The sequence below is a fragment of the Orycteropus afer genome, unplaced genomic scaffold (assembly GCF_000298275.1).
Source record: "Orycteropus afer afer isolate SDZICR_OR568_19922 unplaced genomic scaffold, OryAfe1.0 scaffold00085, whole genome shotgun sequence".
NCBI classification, from domain to species: Eukaryota; Metazoa; Chordata; class Mammalia; order Tubulidentata; family Orycteropodidae; genus Orycteropus; species Orycteropus afer.
In genome coordinates, this window is record NW_006921672.1 from 4,880,211 (window position 1) to 4,895,223 (window position 15,013).

Genomic DNA, 15,013 nt, shown 5'->3' on the forward strand with positions numbered 1-15,013 from the left:
AAAACGAGCTCAGCACAGAAAATAATATGGAACAATGAAATGCATGTAGAAAGGGCTAGTGACCACTGGTATTAGGTGAAGGGAGCGAGGGAGTGGCAGGGATGCTACCTACACTGCACAGGACAGACTCACATCATGAAGAATTGCCCCAAAGGTGATGGCAACAGTGTTCCTAGTGGAAAGATGACCAAACCAAGTTCCTTGCTCCTGTCTGCATGTGCCCCATGCTTTCACCACATCCCCTTTGTTGACCGTGTCACTTCATCCTGGACTGCCCTTCCCCCATACATAGATAGGTGCATATGCCTTATCTTTCCAGTCATAGCTCGAGTTCTTTCTCCTCCATTGAGCTTCTGCTGGGTGCGCCAGCCCACCCTTCCATTCCCTGGACTCCTCCTTATCCATATTCTCCTGAGGCCGTTAGCACTCTCTACAATGGATTATAGTTGCCTATACGTGTGTGGGTCTGTCTCTATGTATCTGTTCTCTCTCCTACTCTAAATTTATGGAGGACAGAATCCTCATATGATTCAGCTTTCCCCTTCCCTCTTCTTTCCTCCAACTACTCCTTCATTTTCCCAAACCAAACATGCCTGGGTCTGAGTGTGAATGATTAAATATCTGTCAAACAAATGACTGTTAGTTGCATCAAGTCAACTCCAACTCTTGGGGACCCATGTGTAGAGAGTAGAACTACTCTACATGGTTTTCAAAGCTTTGACCTTTCAGAAGCAAATCATTAGGGCAGTCTTCTGAGATGCCTCTGAGTGGGTTCAAACCACCAACCTTTGGCTAATAGTCCAGTGCTAACCATTTGGGCCTCCCATGGGCACTGTCAAATGAACAGATGAAGAAACAGGATTAGAAATGGGGTTGGAAGTTGAAGATCTTAAGTTTCCCACCCATGCCATTATGTTAAATTGCCCCTAGCTACTCTGACTTGGGGTTTCCTGAGTCTAGGCAGGCCATCCCACCCACTAATGTCCTATCCTGGACCGATTCCCTCTACTCATCCATCTCACTTCATGATATCACTGTTGCCTGTGTATAGCTCATTCTCTCCTGCTTCTGTCTGGAATACCACTCTTCTCTTTCCTCTGTCCTTCAGTTCCTGTCCCTCACCCTGTCTTAAGCCCAGCTTAAAATATCCCCAGGAATTCACCCCGGCTTCCTTCTTCCAAACTCTCCTTTGCATATAAGTTCTTCCTTTGTAAAAGAGGCTTTGGCCCTGGAACTCTGGCAACGTTGGGATTGGGAATTGAACAAAAAAGGAATGATGAGGCCTGTCCCAGCCGTAGGGGGAGAAGAAGATGAATGGAAATATACGGGGCTTGGGGAAACCAGGTTATGGTTGGACAGGGTGCCTTTGCATATGACACCGGGCGAGTGAGGAGGAGTGTGTCTCTCCAGCACCCTCTAGCCAAGCTAGTTTGGAAGTTGTTGTTGTTGTTGTTATGTGCCGTCGAGTCAAACCCGACTCAGAGTAAATTTGAAAAGGCAAGACTGCTTTAGGGAAAGTTAAAGCTATTATTCCTCAGTGGTCAAGGCAGACTGTCGACAATCCAGAAAAAACATCAACAAAAGGCTTATACCATCTAAGTTTGAGCTGCAAACACTTAGGTCAGGGGTTGGCAAGCTATGGCCCACAGGCCACATTCAGCCCTCCACCTGTTTTTGTTTAGCTCATGAGCTAAGAATAGTTTTCACATTTTTTAATGCTTAGAAAAAAGTCAAAGAAGAACAATATTTTGTGACACATTAAAATGATGTGAAATTCAAATTTCAGTGTCTATAAAAAGTTTTATAGCCGTGCCATTTACTATATTTTTTGCATATAACATGCCCACATGGATGTATAGCATGCACAGGAAACTGACTGAGGGTGTTGCACAGTTTGCAAAAATCATGTAACACGTACATTATTTGCATAAAAATGTGGTACTCAGTGAGAGTTGCAACAGAAATCATATGCCCCTTAAGGCCTAAAATAGCTATATCTGTCCCTTTACAGAAGAGGTTTGCTGACCCCTCCCCTAGGGGATTGGATAGCCTTGGAAGAAAATAGGGATACTGATGAAAGGGAAGAACCCTGGCATGTGGAAGTCTCAGGCACCAAGAGAGACTGAGGGCTTTGTATCAGATACCAGTATAATTGTCACCAGATTCCTTGATTATGTCCAAGTCTTTGGTGGCTGAGAAGCAAAGTTATGTTGGACTCAAGTGGCCCTGAGGAGCTCTGGTAGTGTAGTGCCTAAGGCACTTGACTGCTAACCAGAAGGCTGGCGGTTCAAACCCACCAGCCACTCCTTGGAAGGAAGATGGGGCAATCTACTTCCATAGTGATACTGCCTTAGAAACCCAAGGAGGGGTCACTATGAGTCAGGTCCGACTCGACGGCACCTAACAACAACAACAACAACAAGTGGCCCTGGCACACAGATTCATAGCATCTGTTGTCCATGGCTTGACTGTGTTTCTGAACTAGATAGAAGGTGGGCCCAGGGTAGCAAACAGGGAGAAATAGGAAGGAAGGGGAGCTTCATTGAGGTCTGAGCATCTCTAGGTCTGGGTAAAACCACTTCTATTCTGCTCCTCTGCCCTCCAGGAAGGGTTCACTTATCCTTCCAAAGCAAGGAGAGACCACAGCCAAAGAAGGGAGCCCAAGGCAGCAATGTATCCCAGCAACTGGGGGTCTCTGGGAGATTTGGCCTCTGGGTAGAAAAGTCTTATGGTTAAGACCATGTCTATCCTGGACAACCAGGCTCTAGGCCCCAGAAGAACTGACAAAATCTCTTTATTGTGAATTGTACCCAAGCTAATCTTTACCAAGCATTCAAAGGCCAATAAGCTTGCTGTCTCTGGTTAACGATTACTTCTTTCCTTTTGTTACCTGTGCCAGCCCCTCAGTATGAAGTGTCATTTTCCTCTTTCCTGTCCATAATCTTCCTCCTCAAGATCCTATTCAATACTTAACTTCTTTCAGGGCTCCTTTCCTTTCTAACTCCACCCCCACCAAAATCATAGCAGTGTGGAACTGAGAAGGAACCTCTCAGGTCCTTGGGAACAACCCTTCATTTGAAGGTGGGGAAGCTCAGAGAAGTGAGGACACTTTCCCAGAACCCCACCATGTGAGTGGCAAAACCAGGAGTGGAATCCAGGTGTCCAGACTCTCAGTCTAGTGCTATTCCCATTGCTTCTCTCTGGTTCCAAACGTTCCTGTATCTGAGGATGCTTTGACTTGTTAAATGCTTCCTATGCCCTCAACAGCCTCACACGCCTGGGTACATGTTATTCTTCATTCTTTTCATAAACACACTTTTATTTCCAGAGATGGAAGGCAAAGTTAGTGTGTTCTCTTTTGTAAGCCCCTCTTTAGCATGAATTGCAGTAATGCTTGCTGACACATCAAACTCTGAACTAGGCTGGGCTTGCCAGATTTCTCCCTCCAGAATTCAGTTTAGCGGAAAGGACACAATCTTTGGAATTAGAAAGATTTGGATTTGGGTTTCAGCACTGCCACTAGCAAGCTTGGGAGACATTGGATAAATAATGTAAATATTTAAAGCATCCAGCTTTTTTCTTCTTGAAAAACTAAGGATATGAAGATCCGCCTTGCAGTGGTGGTAAGTAAATGAGATGATAGGTGTGAAAATGCTTTGCACACGGTAGATACTAAATGATTCTAATAATCTCCTCGTTTTGTACCCTACCTGTCTCTGCCCAGTGTTAGAGACCTGGAAAGTCCTTTGGAATCCTGAGATAGTAATGGCATCTTCCATGTCCCTTGTACCATGCTAGTCATTGGGAAGGGGAGATAGGGATCATCAAAAGTCCAAACCTGGTTTGTGATGCAGACAAACAGATGCAGAAGGAGTTGAGTTCCAGGCTCCTCCTCCCCAGGAACCCAAAGGTCTTAGGATATGTGGCTTGGTCTAACATCCAGGAGGCTGTCTTTAGTCCTTATTTGAGGATGCAATTTAGCTGGACAAATTCCAGAGTTGTGTTGTATGCAAGGGATTTGTGCTTTATTTAGTCTTTGTGATGCCACTGTTTGTATAAGTCTCTAGGTCTCAATTTCCCCACACTTTCAATGAGGGGGTCATCTGTCAGTTATTTTCCAATGGTGCTTGGATGAGTATCAAGGACCCCGTGGGGCTCTGAGCCCCTCCTTCCCTTGCTAGAACAGACTGACAGCGAGGTTGCAAGTCTTATGAAGGCCCAGTCATTGTTGCTGAAAGAAGGCTTCCGTGGCAGCAAAGGCCTGAAATCCCCTGTACTAGAAGCTCTTCTCAAAGGCTCCTTTATCTCTCAAGTCTGTTTCAGGTCATGTGCCAGCCAAGGCTATAGCCTCTCCTCTCCACTAGGTGGCAGCAGCCTGTCTGCTACTACAGATGCCAGGTTGTGTAGACAAGTACAAGATGTTGAGGAAAATATCCTAGAGAAAGGCTTAGGCGGATGTTCCCACCAACACCGAGGATAAGTAAATAGGTTATAGTGACCCTCTACAGGTGACTTCCTGACATAGAAACACCCTCCGACCCCCGGATCTGTGGCTGAAAATATACCAAGTGTCATGTCACAACTCTGGTGGCCTAGTGCCTAAGGCCTTTGACTGCTAACTAAAAGCCTGGCAGTTCAAACCCACCAGCCACTCCTCAGAAGGAAGATTGGGAAATCTACTTCGGTAGAGATACCACCCCAACAGCAGTGAGTAAGAACCATCTCTTTGCTAGGTGGGAGACCACCACCAGCTGTGCTTCAATTCTTCTTTAAATCTAGGAGGCTATCAGGGTGCTGGATACTCAGGTCACTGCAGACAGTTCTTGGAGATTAACCAGTTGTTCTTGAATTACGAAATACAGAGGAAACATCAGATTGTCTTTCTGAGGCTCCAGGAGTCTTCTCCTTCCAATTTCCCAAGACAGTCATGAGGAGGGGTGGAGATAAATCCGATAGACTGATAAGTACTTGGCAATACTTGACCTTTGACCTTCTATCTTCAGGATGTTCTATATGCCTGAACAGACCTGGATAGGACAAGTGCTGTGTGGACAAGCGTGGTGTACAAAAGCTGGTCCATTCATTCATCCAACAAATTATTGAAAACCTATTGTGTACAGTCCTGGGCTAGAGGCTTTCGGGGGATTAAAAGATGAATGAGAAAGAGGCTAATATGCACCTTAGTTCAAATGACAGTTGATTAGATCATGAATATTAAAGTGCTTGCTTTCTTCTTCTCCTCCTCCTCTTTCTCTTTCTTCTACTTTCTTCAGATTTCTGTTCCTTATTGCCTGGCTCAGGCTAAAACATAAATAAGGGCATAAAATGGGGAAGATATAGGGAAAGGAAGTGATGAGGAGAAAGCCAGAGATAGCTCAAAGTTCTCCCATCAGGAATCCACAAAGTGGAGTTTAGAATTGGTTACACTATCCGTAATTCAGAGAGCCCGGGTGGTGTAGTGGTTAAAGCATTTGATTACTAACCAAAATACTAGTGGTTCAAACCCACCAGCTGCTCTGTGGGAGATAGATGAGGGAGTCTGCTTCCATAAAGATTTACAGCCTTGGAAACTTTATGGGACAATTCTACTCTGTCCTAAAGGGTTGCTTTGAGTCAGAATTGACTTGATGGCAGTGGGTTTGGTTTTCAGTTAGGTGTTAATCATGCATACAGATTTTAAAGCAAAATATTTCTCCCACCTCCTCCCATTAGTTTTACTGGAGAATGTGTAATCTTACTTAGCTCTACCCTGATTGCTCTTATAAATGCACACAGCCTGATTGTTTAAATTATTTAAAAAACAATACTTATTGGTTTCATACTTTTCATTTTTAATGATACAGAAAAATGAAAGAATAAAATAGAATGGACCATAATCCCATTGCCTACAGATAATATTTTAAAAATACATATACCTTAAAAAGAAAACATTAAAAAAAAAATACATATACCCAAACCAAGCCAAACTTACTGCCATTGAGTGGATTCTGACTCATCACAACCCCCATTGGGTTTCCAAGGCTGTAAATCTTTACAGAAGTAGATTGCTTCATCTTCTTCCGGGAAGATGGTTTGAACCACTGATCTTTGGGTTAATAGCCAAATACTTTACATGCTATGGCACCAGAGCGCCTTGCATACATTAAAAAAAAAAAAATCAAACTCACAATCATCTAGTTGATTCCAACTCATAGTAGCCCCCTTTGGGTTTCCAAGGCAATAAATCTTTACGAAAGTAGATTGCCCAGTCTTCCTTCCGTGGAGTGGCTGGTGAGTTTGAACCACCAACCTTCTGGTTAGCAGTCAAATGCCTTAAGCACTATGCCACCAGAACTCCTACATCACTTAAAAATTCAAACAGATAAAGATGAAAAGTGAAAGCCTCCCTACCACTTTCCTCCCAAAGAGCTTCTCCCCAGAACAATCTCTGCTAGGCTGTTTAAATTTCCTTTCAGAAAAAAGTCACGCATTCAGCAGCCCTAAGTGTATATGTACATGTTCTAGTTATTGACACAAGAGAGAGTGCACTGTACACACTGTTCTGCGATGTGCTATTTTGTTTATTGAAATATCTTGGACATCTCTCCACAGGAGCACAGTCCCCATTCTTTTGAATAGCTCTATTGTTTTCCATCCTACGGATCTGTCATCTTTCACTGCCATCAGTTTTCATTTGGAGGGCTCCTTGGTGATTCTCAGGAACTTTGTTACTGCAAACAAAACCAATGCCTGCTGCCTGGTTCTGAAAAGGGCCTGGTTATCCCTGAACACAATTTCCCCACAAGACAACGGGGTTGTGCCCAGGGTTAGAGAGATGGCAATGCTCAAGCCTGTGGTGCTGCCAGGTAGATATGTACTGTGAGTGTGACTTTGACTTCTTTGAGGAAACTCATTACTCCACCTCCTATTACTGACAAGCTGGCATGGAGGCAACAAGGCTGGCCATCGGCACATGGGCTGCCTTGGGATGGAGGCCCTGTATCCCCCAGATGGTCAAGGGCTTACTGGGTCAGTGGGTAGGCTCCCTGGGGCTCTTGGCTCTGGCCTGAGTTGGCTCTGCTTGGTTGGTGCTCATAGCTGTCATGGTGCTGCCTGACATTCACAAACAAACAGGAAGCCGGTCCACTTCCTCCTTCCTGGGGCTGGTGCCCTGTCCTTATCACCCAGCTAGCCCAGAGGGGAAGGAGCAGCCCAGGATCCAGAAGACAGCTTCCTGGTAGTGGTGGTGAGGGATTTCTGGGTCCCACTGACAGGACAGACTTCCCATCTCCGTGCACCTGTTGGTCCAGCTGGGACAGACTTACGGATGATCAAAGTGAGGCTCAAAACTCCCGCCCGTAGGAAGCCTTTTCTAGGAACCCCACCCCGTTTCAGTCCCCGCTGCCCCTTTAGGTGGAGTCCCTGGGGGGTGCACATGGTTAAATGCTTGACTACCAACCGAAAGTCTGGTGGTATGAACCCACCCACAGGCACCTCAGAAGAAGAGCCTGGCAATCTGTCTTCAGAGAGTCACAGCCTTGAAAACCTCACAGAACACAGTTAGTTCCGCTCTGCCACACACAAGGTGACCGTGAGTTGGAGTTGCTTGACGACAACCATTTTTGTCTGTCTGATTGATTTGCCCCTTTGGTTCTGAGATCCAGTTCCTTTGTGGCCTAGTAGCTGTCGGGGTGTTTGTGGCCTAAGACCGTTTTTTCATGAGGGCAGCTCTGGCGTGGTTTCTTCTGCAGGTCCCCCAGTGCCCACCCAGCACAGCCCTCTCCTTACAGAGGATGCTCAGTGTATGTGGACCTAATGACTGAGCAACTCCAAAGGGGGGCAGAGGACAAAGGAGAGGAGCAGAGGTGCAGTCGCGGCTCACTTTGGGGCCAGAAGGCATTGCTTCTTGGGACTGTGGGGCAGCTGAGCAGAAGGAAGTGGTGGGGGCAGTTCCCAGAGTGTGAGGCAGAGGGGTGTGGCTGGAGATGGAAACTACAGATATTCTGTGTAACCAACAAGTCCCGGATGCCCACTAGACCACACGGAAAGTGGGCTTCCTAATGGAAGAGTTGCCACAAACATTATATTATATTCCTTATGATACAATGTGCCTGTGCTTAAGGAATTAGAATTTTAAATACACGGTCAGCGTGAAAACAATGCTGAATGTACTTAATCCTTTGCAGTGACTCAGAGAGTGCAGACGGATGCCTGGTGCCTCCAGCAATCATTACTACTATCAATTAGAGAACATTTGACGTAGGCTCAGGAGCCTGGAGTGAATCACTGGCAGTTGCTTTAAAAAAAATAATAAATCTTAGTACTGACCTGTTTAGTTGCCATATTTCACTTTTTTTAAAAAAGCTAGGTGCAGAAACCAAACTAAATAAACTGGTAAGAATAACTACGAAACCTATAAGCCCTGTTATCACAATTTTGCAATTGTTTGAGCTACCAATAAAAGTTAGTCTGTTAAGCACCTGGGGTGTAGACAAGAGGGAGACAGGTGGGGACTGAAGACTAGTTTGGGAGGGTGGAGTGGAGAATGGAGTGGAAAGTGATGAGGTGGGCCAGGCTGGGTGAGAGGGAGGAGAGAGACCTGAAACAGAGAAGGCTTCTCAGTAGCAGAGATCTTCAGGAACATGTTAGAGGAGTCAGCGAGGGAGTGTGGGGCTCTCTGAGCTGTATCCCAACAGCTGAGGGAAGTATGTGTCCAAAAGACTTGAAAGCAGGCACTCAAACAGATACATGCACACCAACGTTCATTAAGACACACTATTGACAGTAGCTAAAAGGTGGAAACAACCCACATGTCCATCAACAGAAGAATAAAATTCAATATATATGTGTAATGGAATATTATTCAACCCCAATAAGGCATGTCTCACCTACTTTGGTCATGTTGTCTTGGAACCATTCATTCCCTGGAGAAGGGTATCATGCTTGGTAAAGTGGAGGGTCAGTGAAGAAGGGGAAGGCCCTCAATGAGATGGATCAACACAGTGGGTGCAATGATGGGCTCAAGTATAGCAAGGATCATGGGGCTGGCACAGGACCGGGCAGCGTTTCATTCTGTTGTGCATGGGATCATTATGAGTCAGAGATGACTCGATGGCACCTAACAACCACAACAATAAGGCATGCAATTCTAATACTTGAGGCAACATGGATGAACCTAGCAAAGATTGTGCAAAGTGAAATAAGCCAGCTACAAAAGAACGAATAAGGATCCCATTTACATGCCATATCTAGAACAAGCAGATGCCTAGAGACAGAAAGTAGATGAGACGGTTACCAGGGGGCTGAGGGAAGGGGAGACGTTAAGAGGAGGAGTTATTGCTTAAGCGGCACTAAGTTTCTGTTTGGGGTGATGAAAAAGTTTTAGAAACCAATAGTGGTGATGGTTACACAACATGGTGAAAGTAATTAATTCCACTGAATTGTACACTTAAAAATGGTGAAAATGGTGAGTTTTATGTTCTATGTATTTTATCACAATTAAGAACAAAGCCACAGCTTAGGAAGACTCATGTAGACCATGACACAGCATCTCTGGAAGTCTCTTAACCCCTTCAAATGCCATCACAATGTAGACCACCCAAGAAGACTGAGGGATGACCCTTGGTAGTTGCTCCGGGGACATATGAGGTTCAAGATGCTCCTTGATTATCACCTAGCTGCATATTCAGTCTCCACAGTATCATCCGGGGGAGTTCAGCTCCCTACATCTCCTGTGCAGCTTCCAAAGTTTCATTAAAGGCCAGTTTAGGGTGTTCATTACAGGAGCAGAGAGAGGAGACTTAAGAGAGACAGAAAGGAAGGGAGCAGGGGCTGGGTCCAGCGACACCGCAGTCTCCAAGGCTGGCAAAACACTCGCAGCCCTCCCAGCATGCCAACACACCCACCCAGTCCCAAAGAGAGGTGAGTGAAAACCTCAGGCTAAAAATACCCAGCCTCGTTGTAAAGAGAAATAAGAACAGGAAGGAAGTGTGGGGAGGCAAAGCAGAAGAGACAGTAAGCCCCAGCAATGGAGAATGAGATGTAATTAATTGTTGGAAGCTGATTAGGCAGAGCAGGTAGATGAGGCCCTCCAGGTGCCTGAAGAGATGGTGAGTGGAGGATGGAGTCATGATAGGCTTCTTCTGTCGGGGTCTGGTTGAGGCAGGTACTCCCAGAGAAATTATGTTGACCCAGTGAGACTGTATCAAGTGCTGAGGAGCAAGGACATCTCCTTGAGGACTAAGGTGCGCCTGACACAAGCCATGATATTTCCAATCGCCTTGTATGCATGTGAGAGCTGGACAATGAATAAGGAAGACCAAAGAAGAGTTGATGATTTTGAGTTGTGGTGCTGGCGAAGAATGCTGCAAGTACCATGGACTGCTAAAAGAACTAACAGATCTGTCCTGGAGGAAGTGCAGCCAGAATGCTCCTTGGAAGCAAGAATGGCTAGACTTCATCTCACCTATTTTGGTCATGTTGTAAGAAGTGACCATTCCCTGGAGAAGGATGTCATGCTTGATAGGGTGGAGGGTCAACGAAAGAGGGAGAGGCCTTCAACGAGATGGATTGACACGGTGGCTGCAATGATGGGCTCAAGTATAGCAGGGATTGTGGGGCTGGCGCGGGATCGGGCAGTGTTTCGTTCTGCTGTGCATGGGGTCGCTATGAGTCGGAAACAACTCGACGGCACTTAACAACAAACAACAACAGTGAGACCAGGAATCAGATCTCCTCAAAGATTTGAGGGGCAAGGGACCCAGGATTTGAGTGGGCAAGTAGAAGGCGTGGGTCCAGGGCAGCTGGAGACAATCCTGTCATGCCTGCCATTCCCTCCATAGGGAGAAAGCCACGTGAGCCACCAGATCCTCATCCCTGGCACAGTGGAAAGGTGTTCCGTTGGGCTTGGGAACAGCAGCCACCTTGTCAAGGAAATGGAGAACATTGAGAAGACTGAGTGAAGCAACATCGTCCAGACTCTCTACACCATAGGGTTAGGATCAGGGCTCTGGATCCAGGATGGCTGAGTTTGACTCCAACTCTGCCATTTGCTAGTGTTTAACCTTGGACTTTTAAGTAACTTCTCTGTGCTTCAGTTTTCTCACCTGTAAAAGGGAGATGGCAGTAGGGTCTACCTCATAGTGCTACTGTGAGAGTTAAGAGGGTTGATATACCCAAGGCTGCTAGAACAGTACCTGTACCTAGTAATTGCTTTTCAAGTGTTAGCTATTGGAGGGGAGGTGGAGGGAAGTAGAGGTGATAGATGGGAAAGAAGTTCCTAACGCCTGTGTCAAGAGACAGCCCTTCATAGAGTGCCTGCCACCATACCAGGCCTGGAAGGGGCAGGGGAAAAGAAGGTAGAGAGAGAAATAAGAAATGGGCCCAAGTGTTTAGCAGCCAACATCTTACAGAGGATACAAACAACTAAGCAATCATGTTTCAGAATCATACTAGAGAGTTCTGTACCAGGTGCTATGGTACAGAGAAATTAAGTAACTTTCTCTACATGCCATGTTCAGAAGACTCCAGAGAAGGTAATCTTGGAGGCTAAGATTGTTTTTTTGGGGAATTATATCTCCAAGCAGAGAAGAGGGAAGATTAAAAGATAATCTGAGTATCAGGAAACATGGTCTACAAGGTGGGTGGCTCTTGGGTGGATGGTAAGAGTTGGGAACAGGGAGAGCAGGGTCTGGTCTTGCAATGCTTCGCCAGGAGTTTGCACCTTATCCTATAGGCAGGAGGCAGATGGAAGACCAGGAAAGGGAGAGGCCCAAATCACGCTTGAGTATTTGAAAGATTTCTAGAAATGTGCAGGATAAGTGTCATGGATTGAAGTATGTCCATCCCCCCGACACACCTACTCCCAAATTTGTGTCAGTTTGGCTGAGCCCTGATTCTCAGAGGTTTAGAAGTTATATAATGATGTGATGTGGCAGAGATATATGTAATGATACCTCATGATGTTATATGAAGTTGTAAACTGATCATGTCTAAAAGGATTAAGATTAAGGGTGGGTTGCTACACCCTTAGTCCCACCACAGCCCTGATCTGATGTAAGGGAAGCTTCCCTGAGGTATAACCTACAACACCTTTTATCATATAAGGACACAGAAAAGAGCAGAGAAGGGGGACCTACTACCAACAAGAAAGAGGAGCCAGGAATGGAATGTGTCCGTTGGACCCAGGGTTCCTGCACTGGGATCCTCCTAGGAACAAGAGACAGAGAGAGAAAAGCCTTCCCTGAGTGCCAGTACTCTGAACTTGGACTTCTAGCTTCCTAAACTATAAGAGAATACATTTCTGTTTGTTAAAGCCATCCACTTGTGGTATTTCTGATATAGCAGCACCAGAGAACTGAGACAGTAAGTGAGAGGGAGAGAGACCCCTGCAGTGGTCAAGGCAAGAGATGATAAGGGCTCCAGCCTCAACTAAGTTGGTAGCAGTGAGAATGGAGGGGAGGACTCTTAAGAAAGTAGATTAATTTGAAGGAGCGATGTGGAAGAAGGAGGGGAAACCAACTCTGTGATTTCTAGTTTTGGTAATTTGGCATTTAGTAGTGTCCTTGATGGAAAGAGGGAATAAATAGAAAGATGTGGGTTTTACGAAGAAGGATTTTAGAAGAGGTGCACGTGAGGTGGCTGAGACAGCTGGGAGGACACTGCAGATCATAGAAATGGTAGGTGCAGGGATGAGAATGAGGCAGGGGGAGGAAGACACCCTTTAGACCGAGTCAAGAAAACGTTACCATTATTTAAATATATGGATGGACACTTGTAATGAGTCATGCCTAGCATCTAGGGTCTCCTGGGAGAGGCATGGAAGTGCACCCAAGGGGTGGACAGGGCTCCCTCATGCTTCAGTTCATGGCCAGAATATTGCAAAGTGTCCGTTTACATCGCCTGGTTAAATGAAACTAGGGATTATATTGCCTAACCTGAACAAAATTCAGCTTTACAAAATGGACAAGGCATTTTGAAAGCCTCCTGCAAAGAAACTGCGAGTTAAAGATCATCCTAATTTACCAAGCACCAACGGACAAGAAAATGACAAAGCTGACACTTTTCCTCTTTGTCAGCCACATTATGAGGTTAAAACAGTGATAATCGGATCTAGCATGAAGACGGCCTCCCTCAAAAAATGAATATCTGAAATGTGCACTTCCACCACTATCAAAAATGAAGCTCACCCCAAGTATGTATTGTGCCTGGAGATGCTGCCTAGTGATAGTGGGTTATGTATACACTTTATAAACAATTAAACATGTTTTAAGGGTTGATGCTCTTATGAGTTGTAACACCTCAGTATGGGAGTTGTCATCTTACACAGAATTTTATTTGCACACACACACACAAATTCTTAAGTCATGGGTTTCGGGTCCCAGGGAATAAACTAGTTTCCTACTTTATCAGTCCTACACATCTGAGGTACTATGTCTTGCGTTTACCTCTCAGAACAAAGGAGACTTGTATTCTGGAGTGTGGCTGCAATGGCTCACTTCTCTTTCACAGCCTTGGTCCCGCTCTTCCTTCTAGAGATGAGGGAAAGATTAGTTGACCTCCCTGGAGAAAAGCATTAGGCAAATACAAGGTGTTGCCAAAGTGATGGTTACTGTTATTAAAAACACTAAGGAGCTCTGGTGGTATAGTGCCTAAGGCATTTGACTGCTAACCAGAAGGCTGTTGGTTCAAACTCACCAGCCATTCCTCGGAAGAAAGGTTGGGCAATCTACTTCCATAGTGATACTGCCTCAGAAACCCAAGGAGGGGTTGTTATGAGTCAGATTCAACTCAATGGCAGTGAGTTTGGTTTTTTGGTTTGAATGGGCAGTACTGTTGTACACTGCTCCAAGGGGTTCTAAGGTTCTGATAAGGATCCAGGTGAGGGGTTTCTATACAATTCCACTCATTCATCTTTATCTATCTATTTATCTATTACCAGTTGCTGTCGAGTCAATTCTGACTCACAGTGACCCCACATGTGTCAGAGCACAACTGTGCTCTACAGGATTTTCAATGACCTTTCAGCAGTAGATTGCCAGGACTTTATTCCAAGACACTTTAAGTGGACTCGAACCTCCAACCTTTCTATTAGCAGTCAAGCACATAACCATTTGCACCACCAAAAAAAGCACCCAAACCCATTGCTGTCAGTCAAGTCGATTCAGGCTCCTAGTGACCCTATAGGACAGAGTAGAACGTCCCCATAGTGTTTCCAAGGCTATAATATTTACAGGCAAGCTCTGGTAGCATAGTGCCTAAGGCACTTGACTTAACCAGAAGGCTGGAGGTTCAAACCCACCAGCCACTCCTCAGAAGAAAGATGGAGCAGCTTACTTCCATAGTGATACTGCCTCGGAAACCCAAGGAGGGGTCATTATGAGTCGGGTCCGACTCAACGGAACGTAACAACAACAACAATCTTCACAGAAGCAGACTGCCACATCTTTCCCCCATGGAGTGACTGGTGGGTTTAAACTGGTTAGCAGCCAAATGCTTTAACAACTGTGCCATCAGAGCTCCTTTTGCACCACCCATGGACAGATACATCTGTATCTATTTATCTCTATCTTTGTATCTATATATAGATACAGATATATAACATGTGTGTATGTGGTGGTGTAGTGCCTAAGGCATATGACCACTAACCAGAAGGCTGGCGGTTCAAACCCACCAGCCACTCTTTGGAAGGAAGACTAGGCAATCTACTTACATAGGGATACCGCCTTGGAAACCCAAGGAGGGGTCGCTATGAGTTGGATCTGACTTGATGGCAGTGAGTTTGGTTTGGTTTGGTATGTAGATAGATATAGATATCTATGTATCTTTAGCATTTATTGAGCGTCTGCTGCATAGTGGTGCCAGGTATTATGCAGACACTGAGAACACAGTAGTGAACAAGAAAGATACCTATGGCCTTTGATCTGGGAGTGGGGAGGAGGAGATTCACCATATGCGTCTGGGGTTCCTTCTGGTGTATGAGTCCCATGGGGCATGGAGGCTGCTGGTACTCAAAAAGTATTAAAGTCCCCAAAAA